Genomic DNA, 10,042 nt, shown 5'->3' on the forward strand with positions numbered 1-10,042 from the left:
CTCATTACAGCTTCCGCCTCCCACCTGAAACTTGAAAATGTAGGACAAGAAAGTGTTAACCATCTATAGAAAAACGATAAAAGATTAAAAGTAGCTACCTAAACTCAGCAAAGGAAAATATTAGTTCTATAAATAGACCAAAATTAAGTGAAATGGGTTATTGAAAAGAAATGGGAAATGATGGTCAGGCTTACAAAATGCAGAGGACAAATGGGGTTTGGGGTGTGGGTGGCGGGGGGGGGGGGGGGCCGGGATGAATATTAGCAAAGGGAACTGGGAGAAGAGTGAGACGGAATATTTACCACTAATGAATTTGGCTACGGGAGGATTAAATGAGATAAATCCCAGAAGCCTGGAGAGTCCAAGGGTTAACAGCCCCACTCACGAGCAAATGGGCCCCTGTGGGCCACGGGGGCCAGCTTCCCTGCCCTCTGAGGCCAGGGTTCAGAGCCGGGCGCACTTGAAGTTCATTTCCTCGCTGGTGCCCCAGGGTAGAAAGCCCTGCAGTTGCCACGCCTGTGTATCCTCAGACTTCTCACAAAGGGCTCCAATTAACAGCGTAGCTGGGATGATTCTCCCTGCAGCCCTGTTAACAGGGGAAGCTGCGGCCGTGGGAGACAGCCCTGGCGTTTCCCTTCAAACCGGGCTGCTCAGAAAGTGACTTCTCAGTTGGATTTGAGATGATGTGAAGAATGAGTGGGTTCAGCAATGTGCACGGACACAATTATTTCCGTTTCTTTCATTTTTTAATTTTCATTTTTTTAATCTTTATTGTTGAAAGTATTACATATGTCTCCTTTTTTTACCCATTGACCCTTTCTAGTCCAACCCCACCTCCTTCCCCAGGCCTTCACCACCCTATTGTCTGTGCCCATGGGTTATGCATATGTGCATATAAGTTCTTTAGTTGATCACTTCCCACCCGCCCCTGACTATAAATATTTCTTCTTTTTTTTTCTGAAGGTGTTTAAACGGATATACTTAATTATCAACGTAATTTGTAGTGCTAGGGATATAAATGGTACATAGAAGATATTTTCTCATTACATTAAGCTAAAGTCTAGGAGTTATATTTCTTTCTCAAATAGAATAATAGATAATAACATTTATTATTCACTATAGTTTCATAGAAGAATCAATAATAGTCTTTCAGATAACCCAGATACTAGTAAATCTAAATGTATGTAGAAATGAAAGACATTTTAATTTATTATTAAGACAGCTTTTGCTTTGACAACTGGCTCAGTCTTCATTTGCAGGAGAGACTAGTCTAGCTGAAGCAAGTGGGTAACATACTGAAAACGTGTCTCACTTTTCTCTCTCTTGCACAGCTAGTAGTATAACTCCCAGCTCTCTCGGTCATAAGGAGATTCCTGGATTGCTTCACAATGCAGATTCCTGGGTTCCACACAGGAGATTCTGCATTCTTGGGCGAGGATTAGAAATCTGCCTTTTACCAAGTGTTCTCCTGCAGAAGGTCCAGGGTCCACATGCTGCAAACTGCTGGGGGGCGGGGGGGGGGGGGGCGGAGCAACAGCCAGCGGAGAGGGATCCTGTCCTGCTGGGCTGATTGTCCGGCTTCATTTGTTCCTGCCCCTGGTTCCTAGCATTAGCTCTGTGAGCAAAACGTGCTAATACAGTGGACACCGAGGCAGTGTCAGTAGGGCCTCTGCTGTTGTGGATAGTTCTTCTGGAAGGAGGGGAGAGTTATGTGGGTTCTTGTCAACTACAGATTCTAATACTGGGACGGGATGTGGCGTGAGAGTCTGCCTTTCTAATAAGGCCAGCCCTCCCTCCCCCTCCACTGCGATTCCCAGTAGCAGGGCACGGAGCTCACTATTTATATAGGAAAGGAAAAATGCCCTTTATAAGTGATTTTTGCCTTATGTCTGACTTGGGAACTTAACCTCAGTGATTAATCCATCAATAAGTAAGACCCTGCTCCTTATGTGTATGTATACGTATGTGTAGTATATGTATACATATAGGTTATATACAAGTTATGTGAATGTACTATGATTACATTTACTTGAGAAGCCTGCAGAGAGATGACTGTAATACAAGCTTTGATGCCAGGTATGTTGTTGTTTTTCTGTCCAACTGAGAATTCCTACTCCACAGTTGTTAAGACTGCTTATGGCCACTCTTTGTGCATCTGAGTTATTTCCTTATTAGACAGTAAGCTCCTGGAAGGCAAGTAAGTTTTACATTTATTTTAAGTCTTGTCCATTTCCTTGCTCGAGATAGCTGATCAGTACACTTTTATTGAATGAACAAATGCAGCTTTCTGTCGCTAACTATAGTTAAAGTAATGTTGGTATTGTTTTATCCTGCTGCATTGAGTATTGGGTTACGGTTTCTTACTAAAGTCTCAGCAATGCTGTAGTTCTCTAATTTTTATTTTTATTGATTTCAGAAAGGAAGGGAGAGGGAGAGAGAGATATAACATCAATGATGAGAGCAAATCATTGATTGGCTGCCCCCTGCACTCCCCCTACCGGGGATCTAGCCCACACCCAGGAATGTGCCCTTGACTGGAATCGAACCAGGACTTCCTGATTCATAATTTGACACTAAACAGCTGAGCCACACCCTAGTTGGGCTGTAGTTCTTTAATTTTATGAAAAAATATACAGAGTAATCACAACTTACACATATATTTCTAACTCAATATGCATATTCCCGAAGGAAAAAATGTTGATAAGCTGAATAGAATCTAAATATTAGTTCTGAAACTTCTATGTCATCAGGGAACTGAACCTCAGTATATTTGTAATTAAAACCAATGGAAGCCAGTGTTGCTGCAATGATAATTACAGAGAGCAAAAAATACTCATTTATTAAAAACAAAAACATTATATACTATGTTTCAGCCTAGTGCTGGATCCTGCCTTTGCAGTCTTTTTGTTGTTGCTGTTGTTATTTCTTTTTTTATTGTGGTAAAATACACATAATAAACAAACTGCTTTTACATCACTAAAATATAGTCCAAGAACTCTCGCTAAGTATGATGTTATGTAAAAGATTAAAAGTTTTCTGTGAAAAAAATTAGAATAGATGAGTTTTTCATTTTTAGTTAATTTCACCTGAGAGACAGAGAACCCGAAATAACAGTGATTTAATAAGCAAGATTAAGTTTTTCTCTCCTGGTAACGGACGTTCAGTTAGTCAGTGTCGGGTGGACTGTTCACAGTGCCAGGGACCCATGCATTTCATGCTTTCAGTATGACATCCGCAGGGACAGGGCTGCTGCCTCCCGGTCCCAGACAGCTGCTCGAGCTCGGCCGTCCAGCTGGGGTTCCATGCAGCGGAAAGAAGGAATGGTTGAAGAAAGACATGCACGTTCACAGTGAAGACATCTCAGAAGTGGTTCCTTCACCTCTGGTTACATTCTGTGGTCAGAGCATAGCCACGGGGCTGTGCCTCACTGCAGGACATGCTGGGCAATGCACTTACTCAAAGGGCCGTCTCCCCAGCTTTAAAAAATACGAATTCTATTGTGAGGAGGAAGAGGAGAGTATATAAAAGAGGGTACTTGGTGGTCGCTGCCACAGTCGGCAAGCATCAGAAGTAAATTTCAAGAATTCATTTTGATGATAGTATATTTTAAAAAATGAATTTTGAGAGTCTGCCATTTCCATAGTACTTCATAAATTAATATTACATATTTGTAGTTTATAACAAACTCTTTCAATGTAAATCTTGTAAGAAATTGGTCTGAGAAAATTCACAGGAACAAAAATATGGTCTGTGACATAAATAGTAAAAATAGAGATGATGTAATGGTCTGCTTAGCTAATGTGGAAGAATCTCATTAGGTAATGCAGTGTTGATGAGTTAATAGCTTGTCTAAGTCTCCCGAATACATAATGAGCTTGAGCTACTTGTACGCTGTGAAATCTTCAGACAGAGCTTTTTGCAGGTTATATGTTTTATTCTATTCTGTAATAACTTGCAGAGAAGGATGTAGATTTCTTTTTGATGACACGTTGTACCAAAAATGATGGTCATACATAAATCTTCCTGTATAGTGATCTTAAACTAGACATGTCTATAGTATTTGATATAAATACTTCAAAGATCACTTTTGATTAAAAAAAAAAAAAAGCAACAGCCCACGCCGTGTTGTTCAGTAGTTAGATTATCAGCTCATGCACCGAAGGGTCACGGGTTCAATTCCCAGTCAAGGGCACATACCTTGGTTGCAAGTTCAAACCCAAGTCCCATTTGGGGTGAGTGCAGGAAACAACCAATTGATGTGTCTCTCTCACATTGATGTTTCTCTCTCCCTCCCTCCCTTTCATTCTCTCTAAAAATCAATGGGAAAAATATCCTCTAGTGAGTATTAACCAAAAAAAGGGGGGGAGGGGCAGTGACTCCAAATTTTCTGTTTTCTAACTTTCATGACCTTTTTATATTTATATTGTATTTGGAACAAGTTAAAAATGTTATATACATCTATACTAATAAAAGGGTAATATGCTAAATAGACCGGGAGGCCTTCCTATGTCCTTTTAGACAAAGCCATGGTGACAAGGCCGAGGCAGAGGTTGTTAGGGGCGATCAGGCCAGGAGGGGAAGGCAGTTGGGGGTGATCAGGCTGGCGCGGGGGGCAGTTGGGGGCGAGCAGGCTGGCAGGGGGGGCAGTTGGGGGTGAGCAGGCCAGCAGTGGGGGGCAGTTGGGGGCAATCAGGCTGGCAGGGGGCAGGTGGGGGTGAGCAGGCCAGCAGGGGGCAGCAGTTGGGGGTGATCAGGCCGGCGGGGGGGGCAGTTGGGGGTGATCAGCAGGCTAGCGGGGGGGGGGGGCAGGGGGGCAGTTGGGGGCTCATGGGCTGGCTGGGGCGGGTAGTTGGGGGCGAGCAGGATGGCAGGCAGAGTGGTTAGGGGTGATCAGGAAGGCAGGCAGGTGAGCGGTTAGGAGCCAGCAGTCCTGGATTGCAAGAGGGATCAGGCCTAAACCGGCAGTCAGACATACCCCGAGGGGTCCCAGATAGGGTGCAGGCTGGGCTGAGGGACACCATGCCCACTCCCCCGTGTACGAATTTCGTGCACCAGGCCACTAGTAATATATAAAAGCCCAATGTTATAGTAAACAACAACACACATACACTGATATAAAGAGCATTTCTTATGAATCAGTTGTTTAATAAGGGAATATTATAGGCATACATGCTTACTCATTTGGGGGATAAGCATGTACCTTTCTGTTTGCGCATTGTAGGTCTCAGCAATAAATTTGGATCTTTTAGCACAATTTTTAACGTGGATTTTCAGTGAAATATGTGCCCAAAAAAGCATGCTATTTCTTTTTAGTAATGTTTCTTGCACTGGTCTTTTTTCTTCTCATAGAGCTGGGTCTTAGGTCAGTGGCAAGACAGTGACCTTGGAGTGAGGAGACAGGTTCTCCTCTCAGCTCTGCTGCTGGACTTGAGCGACCTAGTTCACACTCACCCCATCAATCAGCACCCCCTTCGGGCAGAGATCTAGGGCCCGAGTAGTAAGGATGACTCGGTTTCTTTCCTTTCCTCTGTCTCCTTGCCTGCCTCCCTGCTCGGAGTTCTGTCTTTGCTTGGAGAGTTTGAATGACCTCAGTGTCCACCCTTTAAGTTAGATGAAGAGGTAACGTGAGTGGGTGCCTCAGACCTATTGCAGAATGAGAATGACAGTGACAGAGACTGCAGTTCCTACCACAAAGGCACTGATTACAAATCGGAGGTTGGATGTCAGCCCACTAAGAGAATCTTAACTGGATAATGCTTTGAGGTCAATGAAAATCATTGTTTGAACCATTCTTTAAGCTGGGTTGGACCCTGTATGATACAAAGAAAAAAGAAGAAGGCAAATTTTTTCCTATTTGTAAGCAACAAAATCTGTTTAGTCTTTGATCCAAGGTACATGATTTGCTTCACTCCTTACTAGAATACTTAAAGGTCATAAAGTCCATTTGAAGTAAATAAAATGTAAAAAAAAACAAAAACACATGTTTTTTGAGTTTTTAAAAAATTGCCTTAAGTTTGGGCAGAGTGCTTTTGTGTGTTCCACCTTTGTGTTAAAATGAAAATAAACCTTCGTTCTCTAAATATCAGGGATCCTAATTTTCATTTTAAAACTGGACCAAAAAGCACAAGGGGAAAAAACAAAGTTAGCAGATGCCAGCTTCCTGGGCCACTGAGAACTGGTGGAGAAGCAACCTGGGTGTGTTTCCCCATCTCTGTTAGACCGTTAAATTTCCATCCATATTTAACAAATGTCATTATTCAGTTTCATGGGGTCACTGTGTCAAAATGTCTGTGTTAGAACTTTAATTTATTTCCCGAGCTTCCTTTAAGTGGGCAGGAAGCATGGCACTCGATTGATTTACTCCTTAATCCACACCCTGGAGGGGTGTGCAGCTCCGAACTTGCTCGGAGATGTGTTCTTAAAAATTAGAATCTGCCAGCTCCTGCTCTTCCGCTCCCCTCCCCCCGCCTGGTTGTCTTTCCAAAAGTGGGCTCTTGCGTTCTGTCTCCGGGTGGCAGTGGCCGCTCCGCTGGGGGGTGCCCTTCACCACCTGGCCCTCTTAAGAAATGCTCACCTCACCTTCCTGATTCAAATGTGAAATGCCAGCAAATAAGAAGAGCATTGTGTTCTGATGGGTTCTCTGGAGATGGAGCGGGGCCCTGGGGAGAGGAAGCCAGAAACAGCTCTTCCGTTTGCTGTGATTGCTCCTAATTACCACTGGCCAGTAGGTAGAAGACAGTGTTTAGAGAATATAAAACTTAAAGGCATGGAGGGGTAAAGGGAAGGAGTGGGGGAGGGAGGGAGGAAGGGGGAGAGAGCGAGAGAAACACAAAGCCTCCAAATTATTGCAAATGCCTCTGAGGACATGGACATACTCCTGGCTTGGAGTCCATCTGAAATAAGGCCCGTGATCTTTGCGAGTCTGCCCCAGGCCCTGGCCCCGGGGTGGATGCTGGCCACATGAGGCTCTCCTGGCCAGACTAAAGGTGCGAGGGAAAATGAGCAGGTAAGGAGAACAGAGCAGCCAACTCTCTAATTGAATTAAAAGCTGGGTGACATCAGTGCAGACACCTGTCCAATTACAGACAGGCCAAGGTGTTTACCGTTGCCATACAAGCCATTCGAAGATGACAGGAATCTTTCCGCCCACAGATTAGCATAATGAAGGAGAACAGATTACGGTGGATGCCGGCCAAACACCCAGTTGGCAGCTGGGGGTGGGCTGGGAGAGGGCGGGAGGTGGAGCCTGCTCTGGAGGGTGTAAATAGAAACAGAGACCCTGCGTCTTGTCCCAATGCCTTTGGCTTTTTTTTTTTTTTTTAAAGGTGCCATTTTGCTGTGTGTCTCATGCTGAGTCTCCAGAGCATTTAAACTTGTCTTTGTTGAGTCGGAGGAGTTCATGATAACATCTCCACGTCCAGGCTGGCACCTGTGTTGTCTTCCTGCCCCCCCCCCCCCCCCCACGCACACAGTCAGGCACCAAAACCCCCACAGCTCCTTCAGCTCCTCTGTCACTTTCCCAGGCCGTCCAGCTGCCTCCAGTTATTCATATTCTCCTTCAGCTCCTTTGAAACTTGAGGTGAGAGCAAAGGAAAGGAAACCCTGGAAGTAATCTTTTTTAAAAATATTTTTATGGATTTCAGAGAGGGAGGGAGAGAGAGAGAAACATCAGTGATGAGAGAGAATCATTGATTGGCTGCCTCCTGCACGCCCCACACTGGGGATCGAGCCCGCAACCCAGGCATGTGCCCTGACCTGGGAATCCAACCCTGACCTCCTGGTTCATAGGTCAGTGCTCAACCACTGAGCCACGCCGTCCAGGCTGGAAATAATAGTCTTGCAGCTCAAAAGAAACAGTGTCTGGTCCTTTGCTGGGTCCCTAGAGAAGCGGGATGGGGGAGGCTCCCTCTTCTAGTGAGGAGAAGTAAGTGAGAAGTCTTCATTATTTGGTCAAACAGGGAATGGATGGCAGTCCTCAGAACACGGGTGTGGCGCCACTGAGCTGGGCTCTCAAACTCCTCCCCTTCAGTCCAGTCCCTGCCCCCTCTCTCAGCCGGGCTTGCTGCACCCACCGGCCTGCATGTCAGAGGGAATAGACTCAAGTTTCCCTCCAGCTCCCTTGGTGGCAGGGCAGGATTCTCAATGCTGAGCATTAATGCAGAGTGCATTATCGCTTCGCCCTGCGAGTTGTGGGGCTGCCGGTGCCAGGGATTTTCCTCGGGACACCGACGTGGCTGTGTTCCATGGGATGCTAACGCTTTTAAGACATCAATAATGCCTACTTTTTGCTTATTGAAGGGTTTTTCCAACTCGCCCTCTTCCATTATCAAAAGGGACTGGCGGTTTTCCTGACATAGTGGGGACCATTTTCTCATGTCACAGCGTTCTGTGACTGACAGGGCATTGGAGGGTTCATGCGGCCTGCCTGGAGGTAGAGACTGTCTCAGGTTCAAGGGGAAGAGTCTGCTCTGTGATGTGTCCCCAAGAAAGAGGTTTAAGTCCGAGCCAGTCTTGGAAGTTCTCACCATCAGGGCGTTCTTCTCTGTTGTGAACGCCCCAAGGGTCACAAAGGGAGACTTCCCCGCGGTCTCTTACTGGGTTTCTGTGCACACGGGGTGATGCCGTGTTTTTCTGCCTACGATTCCTTTGTAAGTATGTCACGCTATGTATTTTCATTATTTTTTAATATCCACTGAAATACACTTTCCAATGATTATCTCTTTTTTCTCTGTCTTAAGTATAGATCTCCTATCATCTTGGATTGGGAAGTCAGATCTTATAAATGCCTTGTTCCCTTGCGTATATGCAGGCATTCAGTTTCATGTATTAATCTATGTATTACTGTTATTTATCTTTGTGTTGCTGTTATTCTTAGGGTCCTTCTAGCGCTAATATTTTCTTAGATTAGAAACCTCCTAGAACCCTGGCTGGTTTGGGTTAGTGGTTAGAGCCTCGGACCTCAGACCAAAGGGTCACAGGTTCAATTCCTGGTCAACGGCACATACTTGGGTGCAAGTTTGATCCCCAGCCCCTGTTGAGGGACGTGCAGGAGGCAACCAGTTGATATGCCTCTCTCATATCAATGTTTCGCTCTCTCCCTCTCCCTCTTCCCGCCCGCCCTTCCGCTCTCAGAAAAGCAGTGGGAAAAAATGTGCTTGTGAGAGGATTAAAAAGGGATAATAAGAGGAACCTCCTAGAGATCGGTTATATTCCAATTTTCCAAGGCACCCTTCCCGGGGTGTGTCGAAGAAAGGTTGATAAATGCTTTTTGATGATGACGTATTATCAAAGTAGTGGTACTCTTCTTCCTGGAGAGTCTATAATGTGAGCCTGATTCTGGCGCTTAAAGCAAGGCCATCAGGTCAATGGCTCAGCGATCTCTAGGCATATATCCAAGAAGGGCTACCTTCCTCCGTCTTGGAGAGCTGTCCGTGTTCTCGTTCTTTGGCAACTGCAGAACTTACATTAAAGCGGCAGCTTGAATCCATCCCGGTCCAGCCCCCATTTCCACATAGAGCAAGTCAGGAACAAAGGAAACTAACCTCTGCGGGATGGGTCGTTACAACATGAGCTAGGAGTTTGTAGATGTGTTATCTTGCCATCGAGACAGTGAAGCCACTCCTGGGAGTAGCGTTTCCTAACATGTGGTAAGATACGGGTGCATACAAAGGATTCTAGTGAAATGTGATTGAAAAATGCTAGGTGGAAGGAGATGACAGAGCTTTGCTTCCTCGGGAGGTCCGGGCTCCTGGAATAGGGTAGTATATACCTCTCGACTATTGAATACTCTGGGCTCTGCTTGCCGAACTCTATGAGGCACCCCATTTTCTAGGGGAAGTATCTCAGGCCACATTAAATACAATTTAGAGCTGTCGGAACAATAAGTTGGTCTCAGATTTTTTTTTTTCACTAGTCATTCCATTCTGCAGTGAGCACACGGGCAGGAAGATGAATGAGAGAGGCATATGTTTTTGTTTTTTATCTCTTGATGCCTGTGTCTCCACCTCTCTCTCTCTCACACACACACACCACCCCCCAATAA

General features: G+C 45.3%; 1 protein-coding gene across 1 annotated transcript in view; it reads left to right on the plus strand.

The window, feature by feature from the left end:
- The window catches only part of USH2A (usherin), a gene marked incomplete at its 5' end in the record, with an annotated part of 419,390 nt that overhangs the window by 170,917 nt on the left and 238,431 nt on the right, over positions 1 to 10,042 (plus strand). The gene's annotated exons all lie outside the window — the stretch shown is intronic.

This window comes from Plecotus auritus (genome assembly GCF_963455305.1).
Source record: "Plecotus auritus genome assembly, chromosome: 14".
Lineage (NCBI taxonomy): Eukaryota > Metazoa > Chordata > Mammalia > Chiroptera > Vespertilionidae > Plecotus > Plecotus auritus.